The sequence below is a fragment of the Carettochelys insculpta genome, chromosome 33, assembly GCF_033958435.1.
Source record: "Carettochelys insculpta isolate YL-2023 chromosome 33, ASM3395843v1, whole genome shotgun sequence".
In the NCBI taxonomy this organism is placed as follows: Eukaryota; Metazoa; Chordata; order Testudines; family Carettochelyidae; genus Carettochelys; species Carettochelys insculpta.
The window spans coordinates 2572128-2599386 of record NC_134169.1 but is presented as its reverse complement, the minus strand read 5'-3'; the positions used below and the strand labels follow the sequence as shown (position 1 = coordinate 2599386).

The 27259-nt window shown below is 51.5% G+C and overlaps 3 non-coding genes across 3 annotated transcripts; 1 reads left to right on the top strand and 2 right to left on the bottom strand.

Annotated features, from left to right (window-relative positions):
- Nucleotides 1–2292: 2292 nt before the first annotated feature.
- Nucleotides 2293–2365, bottom strand: TRNAK-UUU (transfer RNA lysine (anticodon UUU)). Its single transcript has one exon. It is a non-coding gene; the product is annotated as a tRNA-Lys (tRNA).
- A 7195-nt stretch (nt 2366–9560) lies between these two features.
- TRNAA-AGC (transfer RNA alanine (anticodon AGC)) lies at nt 9561–9633 on the bottom strand. The gene has a single exon. It is a non-coding gene; the product is annotated as a tRNA-Ala (tRNA).
- Nucleotides 9634–17646: 8013 nt separating this feature from the next.
- Nucleotides 17647–17719, top strand: TRNAR-UCU (transfer RNA arginine (anticodon UCU)). Its single transcript has one exon. It is a non-coding gene; the product is annotated as a tRNA-Arg (tRNA).
- Nucleotides 17720–27259: the final 9540 nt, after the last annotated feature.

The following is a 27259-nucleotide window of genomic DNA, read 5'->3' as shown; positions in this document are numbered from 1 at the left end:
TAGGCACCATCCTGCTGAGCTTTGTTGAGTTCCAGTCCTCTTGTGTGATGCTTCTTCTAGCACGGCTGAGCCGGCTGCCTCCCAGCTCCTGCGCTGGGCAGACTCCAAGCACAGTTCAACTCTGTGAGGCCGAGCTGAGCTCTGGCTGCCACAGGTGGGGGGCGGGGGGGATGATTTAATTTGCCTGACAGGGCCCAGCCCACCTCCAGTGTCAGACCAACAGTGCTACACTCACCTCAGTCCCCTGTCGCCAGACTGCAGGGGTTCAGTGCCCGAGCCAGACAGCGTGGCAAGGTGGGGGCACCCCTGGCTGAGCTGCACCCAGTGACATGGGCAGCTGTCTCTAAGGAAAGTCCTGTTCCCAAGGCTGAATCAGGGGCTCTGGTCCCTCCCAGCTCCTGGGCTGGGCAGTGCACAGCTGGGAAAAGAGCAGATACTTGCCAGAGGGGAATGAATGTTTCTCTGCCCCAACTGCAATAGATTCTTCCACAGCACCAGCTAGAGGCCCTGAGGCAGGTCTCCATTCGACTGTGCCACCCTGGACAAAACTTGAGTTCTTCTGTGCTTCTCAGCAGCTGAGGAATGCGTCTTTGGGCCACAGCTCCTGTCCCACAGCTAAAAGGAGCCCCACAGTTAAGAGGCCCCACTTGGGGATTGCCCAATTTTGTACCACCGTGTGATGCTGGCCTCAGCATGCATGCTGCTTTGGGGGTGGGTTTGGTGAAGGGGAGAAGCCAGGCTGGGGGGATGCGGGGGAGGCTCTTTATGGGAGCCATCTGGCCACATGTAGTCATTGTCCTCCCTTGTTCTTAAGCTGTGCTGAGGTGCTCTGTGGCATTAGAGCCATTCCATGGATGTGTCAGTACCAGCAGCTGCACCTCCGGGTGCCCAAAGGAGGACAGGTGAGCTGGGCTGCTGCCCGTAGCCTTCACGCCCCCAAAGAATGGGTCCATGTCTGGGAGGCCCTATGGGCGTACTTTGATTGGGGGATCAAGTGAGCACCATCCAGGCCTCCCCTGCACACTCCCACCACCACAAGCATACCACCCCCCCCACCACTCACTCACTGCCCCCAACACCCACACATTACCCCCACCACCCGCTCACTGCCCCCCACACATAGAACATGCGGGGGTTGTGAACAATGAAAATGATTCCTCATTAAACAACCTAAATTCTCGCCTCTGAGCATGGAACATAACAAACACCATCAGAACTAACTATGTACAATGGGGGGATAACTATATACACTAACTATTTACATGGGGCGAGACAGGGGGCACATGGGACTTTCCGAGGGTGAGGGTGCTGGTGGCCGTAGCCTTATCCAAGGGCTGCGGTGTGCTTGGGCCCCAGCATGGGCGGGGGGGTTATGCCCTGGGAGTGTGTGCCCTGTGGGGTACGTGTCTGACAGTCCATTGCCATGGTCTGGGAATGACCATTGGGCAGATGTCTGGCTGGAGCTGTAGGAGGGTATGTCCAGCAAAAGCTCAACCTCCTCGCTGGGTCACTTGGGTGCTGGGCCAGATGGTCCCTGCTCTGGCCCGGGGGGTTTGGAGCTGGGCTCTGGTCCTGACTTAGGCTTCACTTTCTGCTGGGGCTCCTCGGCCATGGTGTCAAGGAAGACCAGGAGAGAGTAGGTGTCCCTGGGGCCTAGGATGGCTTTGAGCTCCCGGTAATAAGGGCAAGCGTTGGGGACAGCCCCCAGACCAGATGGCCGAGTCCTGCACCCGGGCATAACCCTGCTGCAACTCCTTGACCTTACGCCTGATATGGTGAGGTGGGCAGGAAGGGTGACCCCAGGGGGTCAGGCCCTTGGCCAGCTGGGTGAACACTTCTGCATTCCATTGTTTGCTTCCCATTACATGGAGCACCTCCTCCTCACTCCAGAGGTCACAGAGCTCAGACTCAGTGCAGGACGGGCCCCACTTCCTCTTCCACTGGCTGGAGGCCTGAGAGCCATGGGATGGCCTGGTGGGGGAGCCCTGGGGGCACTCAGGGGGCTGGCTGACATCTGGTCTCTGGAGGAGCACCTCATGGTATGGCTGCTGCCTGCAGGGTCTCAGCTTCCTGATTCAGGGTTCCCAGGTCCTTGCAGCTTTAAGAGCTGATTCCTGCCATGGCAGACCCCACTACTTCCAAGTAGAGGGCTGCAGAATGTCTACACAACTCCTCCTTGTACTGTCTTTGTTTGTACTAGAGCCAAGGAGAAGAACACACATTTCCTGACAGAGGCCGGGACAACAGTGAAAACTGTTTGTTAGGCTGAGAACATTAGTGCAAGAATGGAAGCGCCCAGCATGGGGCTTGAACCCATGACCCTGAGATTAAAAGTTGCATGCTCTGCCAACTGAGCTAGCCAGGCCACAAATAAAACCCTCCATACAGCCTGTCACAGAGTAGAAAGAGTCAAATGTGCCTGTCAGCTGGGCAAAAGTCAAACGTGTGTGGCAAAGTGCTCACAAGGGCTGGACTCCAGTCTTTGTTATCTGGGCTGCAGGAGGTGAGATGCAAAGAAAACAGACTGTTGGAGTGAATCTTGGCCAAGCCTCTCACTGGTGCTGCTACATCTCCCGAACACCTCACGCACCTACGGCAATTTCTGCACAACAAATGAATGCTGACACCATTGACCTCAGCGCAGAGTTGGTGCGGTCAGTAGAACACGTGTCTTTTTCATAAAGACTGAACACACATTTGCAGAGAGTTTTCTGTGGTAAATTGCCTGTTAGTGACTCTCCAGAGAAAGGGGAGTTAGTGGCTCACAGACTGTTGTGCTTCACAACAATGGGCGATGGGACGAGAAAGCAGGACCCTGATTCATTCACTCTTCAGTTCCACTGGGGAGGGCAGCACCTTAACCGAGTGTTTTCCCTGCCTTCAATTTGCCCAGCATCAGCTGGGTCAGGCTCTGACCTGCCCCAGGTGAACGTCGGTCGTCCAGCGCAGTTAGTCAAGAGGGAAGGAGAACGGGACAAAGAGGCTCCTTCTCATGCTCATTTTCCTCACCCTGGTTCCTCTCCAGCCTCCCGGGCAGAGCGGAGGAAGGAGACTCCCTGTGGGGAAGCCCCGGGGGTGTCTGAGATGGCCCCAGCCCTGCAGCCTGTCCCACATGGCTGGTGTCAGGGACTCTCTATGAGGTCATCACCTTCCAACTTCTTTTAACCAATCAGCTGAGGTGCTGTAAAAGGCCCTTGTGATGTCACTCCCACACCTGCCCCTGGCCAGCAGGGGTCATGTCCTGCCCCTGGCAGCCCCTTTGCATGGCTGAGCTGCTACCCCTGTGTCACCCCCACTCTCTCAGGGACATTCTGGGGCTCTAGCCGGCTGCACATGGGAACACCAGAGGCTGCTCTGTGCCACAGGCTCTTTGCAGAGATCATCTCATCTGACACCCCTGCAGACAACAGGCCTCCTGTATGGTGCAGTCGGGAGTGTGGCACCAAAGCGCACACCAGACAGGCACTTGGTCTGCACTGGAAGGCGCCCAGGGCTAGAGAAAGCCCCACACCCCTGGGGTGTTTGAAGGACATTAACGCAGTGACAGGAAGGGAAAGGACCCAAAGTCCACACTTGTGGGTCTGTATCATAATTCACTTGCAGAACATCTCTGTGCTCAGGTCTGCACATTGCACAATTTTATTTCTCTCTCAAGCTTAAATTTAATTCTCTGAGCAGTGAGTTCTGAAATTCCTAATCTGGCCAGAGTAATGACCAATAGATTGATAGCTAGATAGATAGACACCAAACATCAATCAATCAGTCTATCGAATTGGGAATACAGCTACAAATCATAAAATTCCTTCCCTTTAATTTTAGTTAACTTGAATTCCCCTTTAACTGCAGCAAGGGAGGTTGGAGATTCAGAGATATTTCCTGTCAGGGCAGTTAAGCACTGGAATAAATTGCCTCGGGTAAGGGCAAAATCTCCATCTTTGGAGATATTTTAGAAATTGGATAAATATAAAGAAGGAAACTTTTTACATTGGTCCCCACTTTTCATCCCTGAAATGAGCAGCAACCCCACAACCTGTCTCATGTCATCGGAACCTACAGAAGTTTCAGTGATGTTCATATATATAAAAGCCCATTTGGGCGTGTGTAAGAAAACAAGTCTGTAGAATGGAAAAACTTCATTCATCGGTGTATAAATATGATGACGCAGACAACGAAACAGTAACAGATTTTTGTCATTTTTAATGAGGTGGATGAGCCTGAGACCCAGCAGCTGACTGGGTTGTGCCCCCCTTATGAAATTTCAGGCCCCCTGAGGTTTGCTCACCCCACTAGAGATGGTGCTTGGTCCTGTCATGACGAAATGGAACTAGACTCGATGGGCACTTCAGGTACTTTCCAATTTTTGAGCCCTCTGAGTCTGTGGCTCCCACTGACGCTGGCCCTGCTTCACTTCTTCAGACTTTGGATCTTCTGTGCCCTGCTGCTTGGCCTTGGAGTCTCAACTATTCTCTTTAGTGTCTGACACATCCCCTGCAGCCCCTGAGGAAGGCAGTGAAGGGGGAAATCACAAATGCAGGAATCGCCCCTGCATATTCCATTGGCCACGAAGGGGGAACCACAGCCAATAGGAAGTGGTGGGTGGTGCCTACAAGTGGCAGGGAGTGCATGGAGACACTTTTCTCTCACCCCCAGGAGCTGCTGTCAGTGGGTGGTGAACCTGCTTTACCCCACTACACAACCAGACAGCTTAACCAGAGTTTGATATGCCCCCAATCTACGCTGCTGCACAAGGGATACTGCTGCGACCCAATGCCCTGCTGCCCCTGGAGGATTTGCTGGAGGCACAGGACTGTCTAGGCAGAGTCTCTGAGCCTGTATATCAGGTCTGGCATCCCCAGGGCCTCTCTGTTCCCTGGCAGCATGGCCCACACAGCACAGAAGAACACAGGGCTGGGACTGGGGACTCAGGTGCCCAGCTCCCATTGCAATGAATGGAATGAAATGGGAAATGCTGAGGTGCCCTATGCAGCTGTGCAGTCAGCATATGGGTAAGGACGGCCCTGCCACCGTGTACTTCACTGGCAGGGAGCAATCTAGAGCCCTGATGGGAGGAGATTCCAGCATGCACATGTGGTGAGGCTGGCCAGCCTGTTGGGAAGGGGCTTTGCCCATCTCCATCCTTCCCCTCGCTCGGCTATTTACTTCTCCTGACTGAGAAGGACTTGGGCCCTGGAGACAGCCTGGCCAGCCTTTCCCCACCCCAGGAAATGTTGTTCATCACAGGGGTCTTGTTCTGTCCCCACTCTGGTGACCTGACTGCCAAAATTCTTGCTGTCCAAGAACACCCAACCAGAGCCCGGGTCTCCAGTCCATGTGGCAGAGGAAGGCTTAATGGTCACTACCTCTACATAAGCGACAGGCTTCCTAGTGGGTCTGGACCAGGTGAGGCTGGGGCTTGCCTGGACCCAGACTCCCAAAGCACAAAGCCAGACCCCCAGGAGCTCGCACTGCTCTACACACCTCCCACAGGAAGGTGCAGCAGGAGCACCCTGCCAGGGGCACCTGCCCTCCACAGCAGTTCCAGTGGTTTTCTTTAATCTCCGTTTCCTCCCCAGTTCTGCTGGCCTCAAAGCTCTAAGAATCAGGGAAGTGATAAACACAGGAGACCACTGCCCTAGCCAGCCATGGTCCCCAGCACTTCTGCAGAGGTTGTTCTGGAACTCTGGAAGTCCTCTTCAGTGACATTCAAGTGTCTAAGTGTCTGGCTGAATCACTGCCCAGGCTGCACCTGCAGGAAGAGGCTGGCAGCAGAGATTGTCAGCAGGAGCAGATGGGGCTAGAAATCAGGGATGGAAGCTGGTAAGACAGAGGCTTCAGGTAAAGGGCAGCCCCTTGTAGGGCTGAGGGGTCATAGCCAGCACAGCCAAATGAAGGGGAGTTGCAGGAAGCAGTCCAGGGAAGGAGAAGTGGAAGCTGAAATGGGAAAGCCGAGAAGTGCTGCATGTGGAGTCCATGCTGAGCTGCAACCAGAAGGAGGGATTCCTCCAACAGCCACTGAGGGGGTGGCATAGATGTGGCTTGTGGCAGGGAACAAGAGGACTGCCTGGGTCACTGTGGGAGTGACAGGGAATTAAAGGACTGTAGCCTAGAAAGGGGGAAATGCCAAGCTATCCAGGAAAAAGGCAAAGCCGGAAGCTGGACATATGCGGCTTCCACCAGCAAGTGGTGCTGCCCCAGTGACAAGGAGGGACATAAACGCTGGGAGGACAACATCTTAATAGAGCTAATGCCTGAGCTGAGCCATCCAGTAGCAAAAGGCTGCTTCATCATGCTGAGCAATGAACAGAGGGAAAAAATGCAAAAAGACATCGGTCCCCTCAAATGTCTAGGTAAGATATCAGAGAAAGGCAGAAGAAGGGCTTGCCTGGGACTTGAGCCCCGGAGCTCTCCCACCCCTTGAGCAACATGCCACCATCAGAATGGAGGCACTGGGCATACTCCAGAACCAGCCTGGAACACACAGGCAGTGCTCTGAGAAGTACTGCACCTAACTTCACCTTTCCAAGGTCATTTCCAAGCTCTCTTCACAGTCCTGAAGGAAGAAAGCAACTTCCCACTTGGAACAGGTCACAAACCACTCTGTCAAAACAAAAATCAGTCAAGTAGCGCTTTAAGGACAAGGAAAACAATTTAGGAGGCAAACTTTGATGGGATAGACCCACTTCTGCAGACCATAGCCATACCAGAACAGACTCGATATTAAAGGCACGGAGAACCTAAAACAATAATCAAGGAGGACAAGTCAGAAAAAAATGATCAAGGTTTGCAAATCACAGAGCAGAGGGGTGGAAGCCGGGGGTGGGGGGGAGGTCAAGAATTAGATTAAGCCAAGTATGCAAATAAGCCCCTTTAGTGAATCAGAAAATCCCCATCCCAGTTCAAACAATGTGTCAATGTGCCGAATTTGAGTAGAAAAGACAGCTCAGCTGTTTCCCTTTGAATAGTGGTGGGATTTTTTTTTTTCAGTAACATGCATACTCTTAAGTCATTAATAGAATTGTCACTCCATTAAAATGTTGACAAACTGGTTTGTGGATCTGGAGTGTTTAGATTCCTGTTTTGTGCCCATTAACCCTTTGTTGAAGGGAATTAGAAGTCTGTCCAATACACAAACCATCTGGGCATTGTTGGCATATGATGGTAAGAGAAACACAGGGAACACAAAGTCAGGGAGAGCAGCAAACACACTCTGTGGCGGGAGCATCAGGGAGTTCAACTCAAGCCTTCTTGCTCCCTGAGCAACACTCGGCCTTGCAAAACTCATCTTTGGAGGAAAAGCAAACATCACATATCAGAGTTTTAGACAAAAACAAAACCAACCAACCCCCGCCACACAAACCCCAGCTGCACTTGACTTCTCCTTGCCAAAGCCTTCCTCACACTTCCTCCTGCCTGGAGGGAGATTCAGCTGGTGCTGCTGGGCTCAGTCATTCACAGCTCTGCCTGGTCTGTGTGACCCCACTCAGCACAAGTTGAGCTTCCTCCGGTGCCTTATAAGATCCAAACACCATCAAAGCTGGGCAGCCCCAAGTGTTGGGGCTGGCAGGGAGTCAGGTGTGGGCCCATAGCAGAGCTTTATCTGATATTTCAAGGAAAGAATCTGAAAGAGTAATGGTACGACTATAGAAAAACAAATGCTCGAGTAATAAGATCATGCGAGAGATGATCAAAAACAGCAGAGAAAGTACGTGTCAGGAAATACACTGACTATGTGAGATTGCATGGAAGGAAGGAAAGTCCACTGAGGAATGGACAACAACAGTGCTGGCGACAATACACAAGAAAGGCAGTGCACAGAAGGTTTGTCCTAACAAGTCATCTAGGCAAGCTACTGCTGATGATACTGATGGAGAGATTGAGATAAAAAATAAAAGAACATCTAACAGGCAAGCAGGTGGGATTTGGGAAAGATAAAAGGACCATACAGCAAATATAGACACTAAGATTAATAATAGAGAAAGCTCGCTGAAAGAACATCTGCAACTGCTTCATTGATTGGGAAGGAGGCTCTTGAAGAATTCCACCAGAATTTCAATTTTCTACCCCACCATCAACCTTAGTGTGGACCAGTCCACAAAAGTGATCCACTTCCTGCACACTACTGCAACTGTGCAGATAAGCGATGGTCACTTAAATACCACCCCATACGGAAAACCCACAGACCTCTTTGCTTATCTATACGGCTCCAGATTCCATCCAGAGGAGACTACATGATCCATTGTATACAGCATGGCACTAAGGCACAACCATATTTGCTCTGCTCCATCAGAGACAAACATCGACAAGACCTTTACCAAGCTTTCCTCAAACTACAATATCCACTGAAGGAAGTGAGGAAACAGATTGACAGAGCCAGAAGGGTTCCCAGAAGGCACCTGCTGCAAGTGGTCTCACAAGGAAAACAAGAGAACACCACTGGCCATCTCACGTACAGCCACTACTTTAGACCTCTCCAACGCATCATCCATGATCTGCAAACCATCCTGGACAATGACTCTTCACTCTCACAGCCCTTGAGAGGCAGGTCTGTCCTCGCCAACAGACAGCCTGCCAACCTAAAACAACTCCTCACCACCAACTGAAGATCACAACATAGTAACACTAAATAGGGAACCAAGCCCTGCAACAAACCTTGTTGCCAGTTCTTCTCGCAAATCTACACCACGAATATCCTCACAGGACCTAACAGCAACCATACCATCAGGGGCTGCTTTACCTGCACATCTCCTAATATAATACATGCCATCGTGCACCAGCAATACCCCACTGCAATTTACATTGGCCAAACTGGACAGTCTCTATCTGAAAAACTAAAAGGACAGAAATCAGACTTCAGAAAGGGAAATGGAAACAAACCTGTGGGAGAGCACTTCAATCTCCCTGGACACTCACTAACAGATTTAAAAGTAGCAGTCCTACAACAAAGACATTTTAAAAATCAAATCGAGAGAGAAATCTCTGAGCTGCAATTTATTTGCAAATTTAACTCCATCAACCAAGGATTAAACAGAGACTGGGATTTGCTGGCTCCTTCCAAAAGCAGCTTCTCTGCCCTGGGTGTGAACAGCTCCACATTAGACTCTGACAATGGGTCACATCCCCCTGTGTGATCTGACTTGTTTTTAACTCTTTTGATACCAACTACTGATCATGGGCCATTTCCACGTGGACAGAATAGACCTTGTCCGCTCTGGCCCTCCCTTTTTCTGGGACCCCACTCTTGGTGTTCGGAGAATCATACTCACACCAACTGAGCGAGCCAGCCTGCACAGTGACAGCTCACAAGGGCCCTTTCAGAAAGGAGAAAGAGGCAGCTGCAGGGTCACTGGGGCCTCTGGAATTAGCTGGCTACCCCTCCCCCACTGCTCACAATCCCCACAGCAGGTGGGAGAGAAGATGGTCAAAATGCTCTTTTGTGCCCTTTCACACAGCTGAGCACAGACACTTCCAAATGCCCCTGTCGAGGGAGAGCTTCCTGGGGAGCAGCCAAGAAGAAGGAAGTGGGGAGGGGTCTCCTGTTGCCTTGGGGGAAAAGTCAGTACTGGAGAATGTGGGTATCGATCCCACTACCTCTTGCATGCTAAGCAAGCGCTCTACCATTTGAGCTAATTCCCCTCTGGGCAAAGAAAAGTTCTGCCCCAGCCACCTCATTGTTGAGTCCATATGTCCCTGCAGCTCCCCTGACTCCTTTCCTAAGATGACACTTGTAAAACCAGTTCCAGCCAGCTGGCTGAGCGGTTTCAACATTGGTCATAATAACCTCACGGTGACGGTTTCAAGCTCCAGGTGAGCCCTTGGGGCCTCTTGACTAAGTGGCCTGGCTGCTGTGGATGGGGAGGTTCCAGCACGCAAAGGGAGCTGTGCAGGTCCAGCCTTGTGGGAGGGCTCTATGAGAATCCCTGCCTGCATCACAATGCCACTGCCTGGGGGTGCTGGCAGGTGCTTTCTAACAGCTCTGGCTAGAAAACACACCCAGATGGGGCACTCTGAAAACAGCTCTAGAAATAAATCACACACATGGCCAGTAATTAAAAGCATAAAAATATGCCCCGGAGCCCCAGTGTGAACCCCTCCTCCCACAGACACTGACTGTCCATGATCTCCTCTGCAGCTGCTCTCAGAAGTGAAGCATCTGCCAAAGCACCACATGCTCCAGACCTCTGCAGCTCACAGAGCCACCCCTGTTGCGTGTATATCACCTGCCCATGTAGATCAGTGAAACTCTGAATCCAGGGAAGCGACACAGGCAGTGGAACCTGTTCAGAGGACACCAGGCAGTGCAGAGCCAGGCTGCCAGGCACCAGCACCCCCAGGCAGTGATAGTGTGACGCAGGCTGTGATGCCCATAGACCCCTCCCACAAGGCTGGCACTGCACAGCTCCCTGCGGGTGGGACAGCAGACAGAGCAGCTGCTGCTCCAAGGCCATGTGCTGTGAGTGAGCTGGGAGCAGCTGAGCTCAGGAGCAGGGAGCAGACTGGGGTCCCTCCAAAGGAAGCACATTGCAGCAGGGGCTGATGGTGTTACCCCTCTGCCAGGGAACATGGGCCATGTTAATGTTGTGCTCAGGGGAAGAGAGGGAGGGGATAGGCAGGGTCTGAGGGGACACCTGGCAGGGTCCTAGGACATATGGTGAGGGGCAGCAGGGTCTGAGGGAATTCCTAGCCAGGGCTCAGGGCTGTGGGGAATGGGAGACAGTCTAAGGGCGGGATTCCAGGTTGCGGTTCAAGGTGGTGGGGGAGGGGCTGTGGGGATGCCTGGGTGGGATGCTGATCCGTGGGGGAGGGACAGCAATCTCACTCCAGGAACCACACTGTACCTACAGCTGCCTGTTGCTCCTTTCTGAAAGGGCCCTTGTGAGCTGTTTCTCTGTAGCTTGGAGAGTTTAGGTGGGTAGCGCATGGTTCTCATAAAACCAAGGGGCCGAGCACTTGCTAGCCATCTTAGCGCTAGGGATGCTGGGTGTTCCTCTCTTGCCCTTTGCTGGACTGCTATAGGCAGCAATGTCCAAAGACATGAAGGAAGTTGAATGGCTTCTGGAGACCAGACCAGAGTCTTGCTCAGGAGGCTTCACTCTGCTTTGCTGGGAGGAGCCCTGACCTTTATTCCCTTTACTCCATTACCCTTCCTAATGCCCCTTCACTGGGGTGCTAAAGAGTGGGATGCTGGGATGCTGGGGTGCTGATGAGCTGACCTGCACGCCTTGTTATCTTCTAAGCAGCTGCTGCTGTGCCTGTCACAGCCCTGGATTTATAAGGGGGTTCTACACAACAAAGTTATTTCAAAATAACTATTGCATCCTCTGCACGAGGCAACAGGTGCTTTGAAATAATGCAGAAATAAATAGGGGACGGCTTATTTTGAAATGAACAAACCTCCTTGTACAAGTAAAAGTACAAGTAACAGCAGCTATTTGGAAACAGGGGCTGCTAAGACAGGGGCTTGAGCCTAATTTGAAATAAGCCATAGTGTGTCCATTGGCTGCGTCTGAAATTAGCTTCCTGTGTGTAGATGCAGAACTAAGAAATCTTGGTCTTGCCACTCACTGGTGCTGCAGCTCCCCAAACACTTCATGCACCCACAGTAATATTGGCACAACACATTAAGGCTGACACAATTTAGCACTGGCGAGGGCAGAACCTTAACCTGGTGTTTTCCCTCTCTCAGTTTTGCCCCCCAGCAGCTGGATTAGAATCTGACCCTCCCCACACAGACGCTGCCGTCCAGCGCAGTTAGTCGTGGGAAAGGAGAATGGGCCAAAGAGGATCCTCCTTGCGCTCACGTTCCTCACCATGAATTCTCTCCCCAGACTCCAGGGCAGAGCTCTCAAGAAGGAGACTCCCTGAGGCAAAGCCCTGGGGGGTCTCTGCGATGGCCCCAGCCCTGCAGCCTGTCCCACCTGGCCATTGTGCTGGACTGTCTGTGAGGTCACCACCTCCCCACCTCCTTTAACCAATCATCTGAGGTTCTTCCAAAGGCCCTTGTGATGTCACAGACACACCCACCAGTGCCCTGCAGGGCTCATGTCCTGCCCCTGGCAGCCCCCTCTGCAAACGCACCCCAAGGGTCTGCAACAAAAAAGACACATAACAAACACGAAAACCCGAACTCCTCCCATCCTCAGTGTCCTGTGGGATCCTGGCGCTGGGGCAGGTGGGGAGAGAGGAGGGGAGACTGGTGGATTCTGACCTGTACACTGCAGAGGGCACAATAAGTGAAAGGAGCATTTTAACTCCTCCCGTCCTCAATGTCCGTTGGGCAGCAACTCCAGCTTCCCGCCGGCACAATGTCTGTGCTGGGGAATGGGAAGGTGGTGTTGTGGGCAGTCCAGCCGTGTGGGTTGGCCCCACGAAAACACATTTCTTTCAAGTACTACAGGGCTGTTTTTCGGTTTAAGACACAGACGAACACAGTTACCTCCCTATCAGGAAGCAGTAACATAACAAGGAGACGATTGTGGCTTAGCTGGCTAACATACCTGCCCCATAAACAGGAGATGCCCAGTGGTGCCCTGTTGTATGTCCTCCCCTGGCAACGTCTCTCCCTGCTGGGGAAGGTAAAGGCTGATGGAAAAGGAGCTTTGGAAAGAATCTAGTCACAGCCTGGAGCTCAGGAAAAGGCAGTTGTGATTGGTGTGGGGAAGGTGCTGCTGTGGCTGCCAGAAGAGAGTCTGTGCCTCACAGCTTTGTGGTTCTGGGGGCTGCCTGTGCCAGCCAGCTCCTCCAGCACGTTTGTAACACAGACACAATTCCCTGTCGGCAGGAGCTCTGTTCTGCCGTGTCTGCGGGAGCAGCTCCTGCCCCAGCCCTGCCTCTGCAGAGAAACCCCCCAGCCCTGTCCGTGCACACCATGTGCACACACTAGAGTGTGACAGGGGGCGCCTCACTCCCAGGCACACCCAGCTCTGCCCCCACCCCAGTGGTAATTCACCTCTCACCCCAGCTGTCCCCAGTGCTGACCTGACACACCTGAGATCCCTCTTGTAGCTTCCTTCTGCTTCCTCACCAATATTTCCTAACCCTGCTGGGAAGCAAAACCCCTGCAGTGGACATGAATTGTGCAGGTGGGAGACGTTGTGACACAGCCCCTGGGCAGGGCCCAAGGTTTCAGCTGGTGACTCTGCAGTGCAGAGGGAGGCGGAGGCCGGGTGCCAGGGGAGAGGCGGGAGGTGTGAGGGGAACCCGGGCAGGGCTTGTGGCTGAGGGAGGAGGGGAAAAGGGCAGTGGGGGGGGCGTTGGCAGGGTCTGAGAGGACAAGGGGATCAGGGCACTGGGGAGGGGTGGGAGAAACAGGATCTGAGGGACCCACTGCAGGGCCCAGGACAGCTGGCAAGGGGCAGCCGGGGCTGGGGGAACTCCAAGCTGGGCTCAGAGCAGTGGGGGATGGGTGAGAGAGTCTGAAAGCGGAGGCCAGGCTGGTGGGGGAGGGGAGGAAATCCCAGTCCAGTGGCCCTGCAGCTGCCTGTTGCTCCTTTCCAAAAAGGCCCCGTGTGAGACCCTTTTGCAATTGGCTGCTTAGCTCAGTTGGTCAGAGCGTGGTGCTAATAACGCCAAGGTTCTGGGTTCATGCCCTATGCTGGCCATGGGCAGGTCTTTTCTGCTGGCCTTGATGTGGTTGCTCTGGACACAAGCCCAAAAGAGCTGAAGGAACCAGGCTGAGAGGCTGGCAGGGAGCAAGTCAGAGTCACCACCTGAGGCTGAGGGAAGGGCTGCAGAGTGGGCCTGGGGGAGGTGAGGATCTCCAGATTCCCAACTCTGCAACACACACCTCCCACAGGAGGGAGCAGCAGGAGCCCTCTGCCAAGGGCACCAGCCCCTACAGCAGCTCCATTCGCTTTCTCTCCTCCCCATCTCCCCACAAAGGCCTTCTGGCCTCACAGGCTCCCTCCCTGGACACCTGCTACTGCAGCACCACAGGCCCAGATAACTCACCAGTGGTGCAAGTCCCTGCCTGCCCTGCTTCTCTTCCTGCATGAGTTCTGCTTCCTCACTCAGGTCCCCCAGCTGGTGCTCTGGTGGGCTGAGGGCTGGGGAAGGCACAGGAAGGGCCCTTGGGGGTGGGATGCAGAAGCACAAGCAGCAGGCCCTGGAGGAAGTCCATGATGAGCAGCTTTGGCCATGGGAGCTCAGGAGAGGGGCAGAGAGGTACAGGTGACAGGATGGGTGGGTGGGTCTCTGCAGAGGTGGGGTTGGCTGGTGGTCCTTGGGGAATGGGGAGAGGCCTGTGGGGAGGGGAGGAGAGAGCAGCAGGCAGCTGGCAGCAGAGCTCAGGGGAAGAGGCAGAGCTGGGATAAGAAGAGGTGAAATGGGAGGAGGAGCACAGGTGACCTCAGAGGGAACAGGCCAAGCAAACCAGATCCCCTCCCACTCCTCAGGAGCTTCCAGCACTGGCACCAGCCTCCCCTGTGCAGCTGTCACAGGCCACAGTGGACATTCTGGTGCTTTACATGATGCTGACAGGCCCTGACCAGAGAGGTGCAGAGTTATTTCAGAAGAGTTTATTCCAGAATTATTCCTCCAAAATAATCTAGTTCACAATAACGCCTTCACGCAACAAGGCAGCCCTGAAATAAACAAAACATATTTCAAAATGGCACCTCCATGCACAAACACAGCCTGTCTGTGAGTAGAGACCCTGGAGGCCATGCTGGTGCTGTCACTGCACAGCAGAGTAGTTTTGGAATACGCTATTCTTGAATAACTTATTTTTTAATAGCCCCAATTACCTGCCTATACAGCCCCATTCCAAAATCTCTGTTTTGGAATTGGCACTGTTGGAGGAGAATGAGGTTTACTGCCTTGCAAAGAGCTGTCTGTTATTTCTATATTATTTCAGTGACCTGCCCGGCTCTCTCAGGGTTAGGACCTTATTTGGAGGTTTCAGGGTTTGAGTCCCAGGCTGGGAAAGCTGCATTCACCTTGCCTTGTGCATCAGGAACCCGAGAACCCTGCCCATGCCTGGGGCCAAGTGCTGGGTCCCAGACTGTCAGGTGAAACCTGAGAAAGTTAAAGAAAGCACCATCCTGGCCTTCTGCAGCCTGCTGTGATCGAACAGGGGTTCGTACTCTGCATTGTGGCTGCAGCAACCTGGTTTCAAATGCAGGTCACAGCAGTAACAGTCCAGTATTTGAGTCGTGCTGCTTTTATTTCACCAGGAGGATGGTGAAATACTGCAATGCTTTACCTAGACAGGTGTTGCAATCTTCATCCCTAGAGGTTTTCCAGTCCTGGCTTGAACAGACCCTGGCTGGGATGATTTAGTTGGGGCTCTGTGCTGCTTCCCTCTCTGATCCAATGCGAGAGAGAAAGCGAGGTGACTCATGATGCCTGCTGGATCTAGGTCTTTGGCTGAGCTGGCTGGAGGGGTTGGGGCAATTGGTTGGTGCTGAAGAACTAGGCGGTGTGCCCAGAGATCCCTCGAGGGCTCATGCTGGTGTGATCTGGTGAGACTGCCCATGTAGCTCAGCAAAACTCTGGGTCCAGGGAGGTGACCCAGCCAGCAGCAGCTGTTCAGAGGTCAGCAGGCACTGCAAAGCCAGGCTGCCAGACCCCAGCAGCACCAGGCAGTGGCATTGTGATGCAGGCAGTGATGCCCATAGAGCCCTCCCACAAGGCTGGGCTGCCTCTGGTGAGAGAACGTGGTGATGCACATGTGACCCATGCACCTGACAGGGAGACACCCCTGGAGGGGACGGGGGTGAGTTGTGTCTGCATCACTTTTGGTGGGCAGATTTAGCAGGCAGAAGGTTCTGGAGTTGGGGTGACTCCTGTGGGCTCTGTGTCTGTGGGTAGGAGAGCAGACAGGGCAGCTGCTGATCCAAGGCCATGTGCTCTGGGTGAGCTGGGAGCAGCTGAGCTCAGGAGCAGGCAGCAGACTGGGGTCCCTCCGTCAGAAGCACGTTGCAGAATGTGGAGATGGTGTTACCCCCTGCCAGGGAACATGGGCCGTGTGCCCTGCTCACAGCTGAAGAGGGAGGGGATAGGCAGGGTCTGAGGTGAAACCTAGCAGGAGGCTTCACTCTGCTTTGCTGGGAGGGTCTCTGCCCTTTATTCCCTTCACTCCATTCCCATTCCTAATACCCCTTCACTGCGGTGCTGATGAGTGACCGCCTGACCTGCAGTGCTGGGTGTCTTCTGAGCAGCTGCTGCTGTGCCTGTCTTGTTTTGAACTACATATTCAGCACCTCATTAGCATGCGGGCTTCTGTGGCACTTCGACAATGACGCGGCTCGCGGCTGCTCGACTCATCCAGACAGGGATCCTTTTCCAAAGGACCTCGGCTACTTCGAAGTCCCCTTATTCCTGTCTGCTCATATGCTCAAGTTTCATGAAGGGGTGAGTGTAGACAAGTCTGAAGTGATGTGTCAGGGCCTGCACAGACTGGGAAGACTTGTAAGAAGGGGCTTTTGAAGGGGTTAGGGAGAACATCTGGGTGTGTGGATTGGCTCTTTCCAGTATAGGACTGCTGAGCCTGAGAGGCAAAGGGCACTGCTCCATCTGCTTGAGCTGGGACACTTACTTGAGGCTTGGTTGTGAACTCTGGGTGTGGTATTTTCCCAAGCTTATGCCATATGACTTTTCTGCCTCGTTCATGAAAAGCTCATTTTCTACACTCAGACTCTGTGCTTGTGAGTGGGGAAGCATTGCCCCTGCGAGGCACCCAGGGCTGTGCGAATTTCCCAGGCTCCTGGGTGGGGGCTTGAGCCAGTTCTATGTGAGATAAATGAAAAAGGGACCCCTAGATTTTGAAACAGGCCCTGGTTGCTGCTGTTTCATTCAGATGAAAGGCTTACACTACACAGCTGTAGACCCTCTTATCAGACTGAGCTCCTTCATGAGTTCCTCAGTAAATCAAAGGGGTGACTATCCTCCAGTCTCTTTCATAGAATACTGGAAGTGGAAGGGACCTCAGGAGGTCAACAGGCCCAGTTCCCTGCACGTTTCCTTGCATAGACTCCCCAAACGTCAATCAAAACTGCAGCAGCTTCGATGAAACATTAAAAAGCATTTATTCCCCACAAAAAGATCAGTTGCATGTGTTTCCAGGTGGTATTGGTGCAGGAGTCCAGAACTGTTACAAGAGAAAGAAAAGAGAAATTCCAGTCTAATTCCTAAATGTGCTCATGCTGAGCCAGATTGGAAGGTTTCCCTTCCCCATAACTTCTAGCAGTTTGTGCTTTCTGGGATGCTTTTCCAGTTAGGCCACATCAAAAGTTTCTTTGTCCTTCCAACATTGTTGCTGCCTTCAGTGTAGGTACAGGAGGAGAGGAGAAATGATCATGTCAATGTCCCTTTCTTCACACGCTCATCTGGGTGCCAGAAAGATCCTCGGTGTGTGAGAGCCAGGCAGCTCATGGTGTCAAGCCCATTGAGCAGCTGCCTTTCATGGCCGTTGTGAACCTGTTGCCTACATGTCCCTTCCTGGTGAATGGCCAGGGATGGTAACTTAACATCTAGCTGGGTGTGGGTCACTCCTTTGTTGCTACTGCAGAGTTAGTGCATGGGCATTTCTCAGATTCACAACAAAGAAAGAACAAAGACAAAGAAAGAGCAAATTTTTTGTCTTCCAAGGTGAGAAATGTACATTTTTGAGAGAGAATTTTATCCCTCATTGCTTCCATTTGCTTGTGTACCCCAGTGGCCTAATGGATAAGGCATTGGCCTTCTAAGCCAAGGATTGTGGGTTCAAATCCCACCTGGGGTGAAGTATCTGTAGTAAGTAGAGGCTTAGTCCGAGGCCTGAGGCCTTAGGCCTGAACCAAAGTGATGGTCAAATCTTTGCTAACAGAAAGCAAAGTGCATCTGTAAGCAAAAGAAAAGCAGTGCTCTCAGAAGTTGGCAAGAAGAGGGTTGATGTTGCAGAAACCTGTCTACTTGTTGTGTTGAAACAGGAACATGGTACCAGAACACCTGACCCTGGAACATTCCACAGATCAGAAAGAACAGTCTGACCCATCCCAATGAGAGGGGCAAAAGGGTAATATGATGGGTAGTGGTTTGTTCAAACCACCATGTACAAGGTGAGAGGCGGCACCTGACTATGTAGAAGGGCTGTACCTCAACATGTCAGGAGTGATGAGTAAGCTGTTTGTACCTGTGTATAAGAATGTAATCTTGGGATGTGGTCTGGGTCTGGCTGAGGGGGCAGTGGAAAGTCCTGCCACTGACTGAGCTGAGTCCATTGACTGTGGGTGCATATTTGTAGTATGCCCTGACTTAGACTAAGAAATCTACAGGGAACTACTACTGTGTCCAATACGGCAATAAACCTGGCAGACGTGCCTTCGCACCTTACTAGACTCTGTGGTCATTGGGGGTTCTCTTTGAGTCTGCTGTGTCAGCTATCTGCCGAGCCGGGGCAGCACACAGAGGGAACACACGCATGCAGCCGAGTGATACGTTGGAGAGAGCAGAGCACCACGCTGGTGGCAACTCTGACAACAGCATCCTTTCCCAGCTGGTAGTGTCAAGGTAAACAAAAAGGGGGGCCTTTCAAAATCAGACAGAATGACTTGATCAATTGTGTGCTCCAGTGGAGCTTTTGAAGTCCACGGGGCTGCCTTTGTGCAAATGAGTTGCTGCATATTCATATCACTACCTCATTCACATCTGGGAGGGTTTCAGGCTTCCCCAGGCTCTGCACCCCATCCAGCAGCAGGAGAAGAGCAGGTTTATTAGCTGACAGGACACAGCATCTGTCAGAAGACTCAGTACAGCAGGCAGAGACAGCCAGTCCAATCCATGTTGGGGAGAAGAGGCCCTGAGGGCCCCCAGAGCTGGGGCCTTGCCCTCTCCTTTGTCTCTCTCCCTCCCAGCCCAGACTAACTGCTTCCCACCTCCCAGTTTCAATCTAAACTCCTTGGGCTCCACCTCCCCCTTTGTCTGCAGGACAAAGGTGTTACCTGATCACCAGGTTACCCTCAACAGGAGCCCCACACCCTCTGTGAGCCACTCACATCCACACACACACATACCCCCCGTATCACAGCATCTTCTGAAGTGGCGCACTCCCATAGCCCCTGCAAAAGAGAGGCTAGTGTGGCCACATCCTGCGTGTATCAGACAGAAGCTGGGTTGTGGAGAAGGAGAAAGGGGTTGCTTGAGAAGAAGCAGATCCTGAAAATGGGCCACTGTGGGAAAGGAAGAGACTCAAAGCTGTGGGTATCCAGGAGTCTCCTGTTACCACCTGCCTTCAGCCTGAGGAGACTGATGGAGTGAGCTCTCTCTCTCCCGCTGGCAGCACAAGCACTCTCCTCTTCCGGCCCTCGGCTTTGCCGTTCCTCTGTATGCAAGTGACAAACACTCTCTTTTGAGTCATTGTTCTTCAGTCCCCTGCAGGACAAACCCGGCTTCCACAGTTCCTTTTCCTCCCCATGTCCAGAGTGGTTTTATAAATGGAGTTTAATTAAACTTTCTCTCTCTTGAACAAAAAAGCAATAAAGCAGCACTTTAAAGACTAACAAAATAATTTATTATGTGAGCTTTCGTGGGACAGACCCACTTCTTCAGACCAGAGCCATAGCAGAACACAGTCAATATTTAAGGCACAGAGAACCAAAAATAGTCATCAACATTGACAAATCAGAAAAAAATTATTATCAAGGTCATCAAATCAGAGAGTAATGCGGTGGGAGGTTGGGGGGGGGGGTCAGAGTCAAGAGTTAGATGAAGGCAAGTATGCAAAAGAGCCCCTATAGTATCTCAGAAAATTTGCATCCTGGTTCAAACCACATGTTAATGTGTCGCTTTTGAATATGAACGAGAGTTCAGCAGTCTCTTTTTCCAAAGGAGACTGAAAAATTTTCTTCAAGAAGATGCAAATTCTTGTCATTAAGAGACTGGCCCACTCCATTAAAATGTAGAGTAACTGATAAATTATTTTGTTAGTCTTTAAAGTTCTACTTCACTGCTTTTTTGTTTGGATAGTATACAGACTAGCACGGCTTTCTCTCTGTTATTTTCTACCTCCGGGGCACCCTACAGCTGCCTCCACAGACCAGGCTTCTCCCACCCACAGAGCTACCGCAGCTAAGGGAGGCAGATGGTTTCTGCATGTAGGGCAGCTTTCTCCCATCTGCCTCGAGCCTCAGCAGTGATTACAAAGAAGTGGGGGAGAAACAAGTTACGGATACCATGTTATTCAACAGGTATTGCTGGGTCTGCATTCAGTGTCAGTAACTCCTCTCTGGGTGCTTCCATACAAGCCCCCTCCTTCCAATGGGGCGTGCTAAGCAGGCATATCGGAGAAGACTAATGAGGTGCTGTGACGCATATGTAGCTCTTCATAACCGTAATGGCCACCTTGGGAACCTCAAAGCTGCTGACTTTGAAGCACTGACAGGCAGTGTAGCAGCAGGCGCTTCGAAGTACCTGCCGAACCTCCAAGTTCCCTCACTCCCAACAGTAGGCTGCAGCTGCTAGCTCATCAGACAGAGATACAGATACTTTGAGTGTGGTATTCCAGTTCCACTTCCCCTGATCACGAGAGGGCTAATGGAACCTTCGAAATAGGCCCCAAGTTCAAAAAAAGGTATCTCCGAATATGCAAACTGTGTAAGTTATTTTGAGATGCACCTGCAGCCTTTCTCTCAGTTACAACCGCTCAGCCTTTCAGGGCCTTTCCTCTTCCTAGTTTGTTGCCAATCCCAAAATAGCCCCTACAGAGCAGAAGGCAGCTGGCCATATGACACCTACGTTAGGTGTGACTGCTGCAGAGTCCCTGTCAAACTCCCACCTGAGACTGTCCATGCAGCAAGTGGCAGCCAAACCAGAGCACTATGCTTGGAGCCAGCCCCCGCGCCTCTCAGAGAAAGTTAATATCCAGCGGAGAAGACGACTGAACTGCACCAGAGGTGCTGTGGCTGCACCGGGGATGAAGACAGGTTCTCAGTGATCCCTATTTCTGGGTGTTACAAGGAGGGCAAAGAGGGCTTGGTGTAAGTGTTAGCCTGGTTGTCTTCCGAGCAGGTGGTCTGCGTTCAATGCCAGAGTTTCTTCTTTCCCTTCTGTTAACAGATCAGTTGGTACAGTAGAAGGAACAAGAAAGAGCATGTTGGTTTGTGGGGTCTGCTTTGCTGGTTTTCAGCTTTCCAGTGCTGGCTGAGGAGGAGAGTGGGCCAGGCTGGTGGGTGGCTGAGCCAGGGGACAGACCACACCAGTGGGAAATGGTGGCATGAAAACTACTTGCATTTACTTCAGCTAACTAAGTGCAGTGCCAGGTTTGTGGTGGCTGCCGGTGGAGGGGAGATAGTGGAGATTAGGAGGGGCCCCTCTCTCAGTAAAACAGTGTCTGGCTGAGTGGGAGGAGATTGCAGGAGGGTTTCAGCCACAGCTTTCCTCAGAGCAGCTGAGCTAAACACAGCAAACAATTCCCCTTTGGCTGGGTCCATGGGGAGGACTTTGAACCAGTGGGAGATGCAGGCCAATTTCCAGACGGTTCCTCTGAAGGTGAGATACTCTTTGTGAAGTTCCAGATGGCCTCATTCATTCAGCGTGAGGAAAAGTCCCACACTCAGGTGTCCCTGTGGATAAAAAAGGCCCAGTCCTTGAACAGACAGAGATTTACAGCCAACACTCACTGTACCAGGAGGTCCCACTGAGATTTCAACTCAGACTGCACAGTTAAGAATGCTGAGTGTTGCCCATTACACCATGCAACCTGCAACTTAAGCCTTTTCTGGACAGTCTTGGGAGGCCGGCACCATTTACTCCTTGGCTAGCCAGACTGTCATGTGCACATTCCTTCTGAGAAAGGTCAAGTTGCTTCCACAAATGTCTCACAATTTTCCACTGGTAAACAGCAAAGTGGTGGGGCACGTGGCTGCATCTGAAGCGGTCCCAAAAGCTCCTTTTCACAGGGTTTCCTGAAAAGAAATATCTTTTCATCTGCCTCTCCAGTATGTGGGGGGTTACACTAGATGTTTGAACTGGATTTAAACATTTAACATTTTCCTCTGCAAATGTACCAGCCCAAAATGGGGGGAGACTGTTTTGGAATGACAACAGCAGAAAGGGATCTAGGGGAAATAGTGGACCAAAATCTAAATATGAGCCAACAGTGTGATGCTGTTCCAAGAAAACCAAACACGATTGTGGGATGCATTCACAGGTCTGTTGTGAACAAGACACAAGAAGTCATTCTTCTGCTCTACTGTGCGCTGAATAGGCCTCAGCTGGAGTATTGTGTCCGGTTCTGGGCACTTCACTTCAAGAAAGATGTGGAGAAATCAGAGAGGGTCCAGAAAAGAGAGACAAGAATGATTAAAGGTCTAGAGAAAATCATGAATGGTGTGGAGAAGGTGAATATTGAAAAGTTATTTTCTTGTTCCCATAATATAAGAATTAGAGGACACCAAATGAAATTAATGGGTGGTAGGTTCAAAACTAATAAAAGAAAATTTTTCTTCACAGAGTGCACAGTTAACCTGTGGAACTCCTTGCTGGAGGAGGCTGTGAAGGCCAGCACTCTAACAGAATTTAAAAAACAGCTTGATACATTTTGGGAGGTTAGGTCCATAAATGGCTATTAGCCAATCATAAAGTGTGGTGCCCCTAGCCTTTAGTCAAAGGCTGGAGACAGATGGCAGGAGACAAATCGCTTGATCATTCTCTTCAGTTCACCTCCTTTGGGGCACCTGGCCCTGGCCACTGTCACCAGACAGGCTACTGGGCTGGATGGAGCTTTGGTCTGACCCAGTATGGCCGTTCTTATGTTCTTAGAATGTGACCTATGAAGACAGGCTGAAAGAATTGGGCTTGTTTAGTTTGGAAAAGAGAAGATTGAGGGGGAATTTGAAAGCGGTTTTCAGATATCGGAAGGCGTGTCACAAGGAGGAGGGAGAAAACTTGTTCTTTTTGGCCTCTGAGGATAGAACAAGAGACAATGGACTTAAACTGCAGGAAGGAAGGTCTAGGTTGGACATTAGGAAAAAGTTCCCAACTGTCAGGGTGGTGAAACAGTGGAATAAATTGCCAAGGGAGGTTGTGGAATCTCTACCTCTGGAGATATTTAAGAACAGGTTACAGAAGTGTCTGTCAGTGATTGTCTAGACAGTATTTGGTCCTGCCATGAGCGCAGCGGCCTGGACTCGCTGGCCTCTCGAGGTCCCTTCCAGTCAAAGTATTTGATGATTCAGAGCCAACCAGGTGAAAAAGCAACACTCCAGGTGAGGTTTGAACTCACAACCTCAGCATGTCTAGGGCAGTACTGCTCTATAAGTACTGTGCACTAGCCCATTGCGCCACTGGAGCTGTGTTTTTAGAAGGGACCCATGTGACTTAGGGGTCAGGTCATATTTCAGCAGCAGGACCTGTTTGGACAGGTCACAACCCCTCACCTCCATCGCATCCATGTTGCCAAATGCCGCTATGGCCTTGGGACCCAGTGGGGGAGTCACAGAGCAGAACCTGTCTGGGGGGCCAGTCTGGGGCAGATCACAAACCCTCTCCAAGGCTGTGACATGGCATCAGGATCCTTCCCCCTCTTTACACTGGGGCAGCAGCTTGGGGCCCATCCCCACTTACCCCCACTCAGCCCCCTTGGCTGCCTCTCCTCCAACTCCAGCTTGTGCTTCTGCTATTTCACACAGCTGCTGTGCATAAGGCACTAAAAGGGCTCCTCCGCTGAGAGGAATAAGGGGATTTAGAAAGGAGTTGGGTCCTTTCGAAAAGGACCCCCGTGTAGCCGTGCTGAGCCACGTGCTTTGGAAAGCAGCGCTTTCGAAGTGTTGCAGCTGGAAGCGTCCTAATGCTAATGAAGTGCTGAATATTCAACTCAGCACTTCATCAGTAATCTTCAAAATGGCCATCTGCATGGGCATTTCAAAGTTGTGGCCAAGTGTGGCTACAGCCCAAGTGGATGGGAGAGCCGTCCCCCACTCACATGAAACCAGCCTCCCTGATGAAGGCAGCTCTGTGAGTGGGAGAAGCCAGGTCAGTAGGGGGAAGCTGTGGTGTGCACCTGGGGAGAGAAAGTTTAATAAAACCCCATTTGTAAAACCCCTGAGGGCTGGGACAGTAAAGGGAACCTGGGGAACAAAGGTTTGTCCAAAGGGGCCGGAAGATCAGTGGCACAAGCAAGAGTGAAATGTGGGGGTAGGTCAGGGTCACAAAGAGCTTATGTTATTTCTTATGATCCAGGCACACGGACAGTCCAGACAGAATGCACAGCACTGGGGCAAGTGAGGTGGGAGGAGGGTAGATTGGTGGAGTCTGATCTGCACACGGCAGAGGGGACAGGAAGTGAAAGGGGGTTTTTCGTTCCTCTCATCCTCAATGTCCTGTCGGCGGCAAATCCAGCTTCCCTCGGGCATAATGTCTGTGCTGGGGAACGGGAAGGGGTTGTTGTGGGCAGTCCAGCAGAGTGGGTCGGTCCCCACAAAAGCTCATCACTTGATAAATTCGTTTGGTTGTCCTTAAAGTGCTACAGGACTGCTCTTTGGCTGATGACACAGACTAATACAGATACCTCCATGTCAGGACCCACCACTGAAGAGAGGGGGCACCAAGGCTCAACTGGGTAAAGCACCTGCTTTGTAAACAGGAGATCCTGGGTTCAACTCCCAGTGGTGCCTTATTAGACATCTTGGACAACGTTCTCCTATATCTGTCTGGGGAACCACAGAGCCTTCCCTTGGCAATCGCAATCATTGGCGGGGAAGGCAAAGGTGGATGGGAGAGGAGCATTGGGAAGAATCCAGTCACGGGCAAGAGCTCAGTCAAAGGCAGCTGTAATTGGTGTTGGGAAGGTGGCTCCTCTGAATGCAAGAACAGAGGCTGATCCTCCCAGCCCTGTGGTTCTCTGGGGCTGGCTGCAGGTGGGGCAGGGCAGGAGAGGGAGAGTTACTCTCCTCTCACATCCCTTTGTTTGTCACTGACAAAACGCAAACAAGTTAGGAGAAAAGTCCCAGAGAGGCTCTGTGGCTCCCCTGGTCATGGACCTCCCAGGTAAGTGGAGATTAGGAAAGCAGCACCCAGTGGTGCCTGGACAAATCTTTCTGGCTGCCTCTCACCTGCTTTGCAGCACCTCTGGGCTGTGCTGGAGAGTTCAGAGAGCTGAAGGAGGTGGCTGCCACCATTCTGGAGGAAGAAGTAACAGACACTGACAGGTGGACAGCTGAGGTGGCTGCAGAGTGGGTGTGGGCAGCATGGGAGGAACCCCAAAGCCCTTTGTCACTTTCCCACCTAGCGGTTGTGCCCTGGGATTGCTGTTTAGTCTCAGCCTGTGGCCAGAACGATGCCATGCGAGAGGGAGGGAGCCACACACACGTCTGTGGTACTTGTGGTACCCGAGTGGGAGAAAGGGAAAGATGTTCAGTCCTGCCCCACACCACTCACACAGGGGATGGGAACTATGGTGGGAGTGGCAATAGCCTCAAGGGGCTCAGAAAGAGCCAAAGGTGGTAACTTGACCCTGTCACTGTCTAACATGAATCAGGGTAAACAGGGCTGCCAGGCTGGTCCAGGGTTGGTCTGAGACTGCCCAGAACCCAGCAAGGGTTTCCTACAAATTTCCTACACCTCATTAGCATAAGGTCACATGATTTGGAGACCAGAAGATGCTCCCCCAGACTCCTGAACATCATATAGAAGCTGGGCCCCTGAAAATTTTTGAGAAGAAGGGGCCTCTGGAAGGGCCCCCTGGGCCACGCTTCTACATGGCATTTTGGAGTCCGGAAGAATGGTCTTCTGGACTCCAAATCATGTGATGTAATACTATTGACGCACAGGGAATTTGTATCCGTACCTCATAGCATCTTTCTCTCCATGTATTAGCATGGCAGTTCTGAAGGAAGTGACCTGTGTAGAAACCGCCTATGAGTCACCCTTTCTAGTAACTCAGGAACATTTGGGGGAAAAAAGCCCCAAGTTTAACCCAAACTGAAATGTTTCAAGGATTCCCAATTTTTCTACCATACTTCAGAACAAGCAATTGCTGTTAAAATTAACAGATACTACAAACGTAGAGGTATTTGTCGAGTGAACCCTATGCTTGCAATAGATTTATTTCAAAATATGAAAGAAGCATCTTTTAAAAAAAAACCACTTTGATATTTGCATAGGGTCCTCATTCCAGACAAGGTCACATTGACATGAAGGATTGTTGTGCATGATGATTTACTGTTAAATACTCTAAGAAGTCCTACAAGGTTCTGGTTCCCACTGAAAAACAGAATGTATTTTAAACCAAGAGGTGGTAAAACCCCAAAAACAGCTCAGTTACGGACACAACATTTTTAGGACTGTTAAGTGTCGTGATTTACTTTATAATCCTATAAGAAGGTCAGACAGGGCTCTAATTTCCAATGAAACAGGAAATAAATGGACTTTAAGCCAACATGAAAAAAATAGCCCAAAGAAAAAAGCCCAGTTGTGCAGGCATCTTAACTACCCCCATGCCCCACTCCCCTTCCCTTCAGAAAAGGAGAACAATGGGGGTGGGTGGGTTAATCAACCTGATAATTACAGACTTTTTTTGAACAAAGAGTTAAAATGGAACAAAAACTTCAGGGTTGTGGAGCCAGTTCTCTTTTCAAGAGAAACTGTCTTGAGCTGAGGTGCTGTTGGAGCTCAAGACCAGGTCTGTGGCTTGTTTTTAAATAGTCTTTTAACTCTCTCTGAACTCCCCTTATATAGTGACACAATAGGGTCATAGAAACATAGAATCTTCTCTTTTTTAAGTCACCCCATCTCAGCCTAGCAATGTGTATGCCCAGAACAGAATCCCATGGTTGAAGAAAACATAGCTCTCTGCAAAACCACACATTTATCTTCAATGATCCTGGACCTTTTCCTTCAACAAGGAGTACGGCCGAGAGCACCCGAGGACCTCTAGATGCTTCCTCATTCGGGGTCACTTCTTCAAAGGCTCTTCCTGGGGTTGTTTTGTCTTTGTAACTCTTGGCCTTTACAAATGAGTGGCCCTGCCTACTTCTTGCCCCTCACCAAAAGCTTGGGCACCATCCGGTCACACAATGATCCTGGGGCCAAGTGGGGAGGGTGTGGAAAGAGACTCTTGTGGCAAAAGAGTCAAATCCCATCTCCTTCCTTGCCATCAGTATCCTGCCGTCCCCTGCGGTCACTGGGTGAACCCAGGAAGTAAGGCAGAAATGGGGCAAAAGAGGAACTCAAGCTGAAGGAAGCTGCCAACATTCCTCCTGCCTCCCAAGGACACTTGCGATCACATCAATAGCTGAGAAAAACATCTCCAATTTGAGGTGATGGCCTGAAAACCTCACAAACAGCT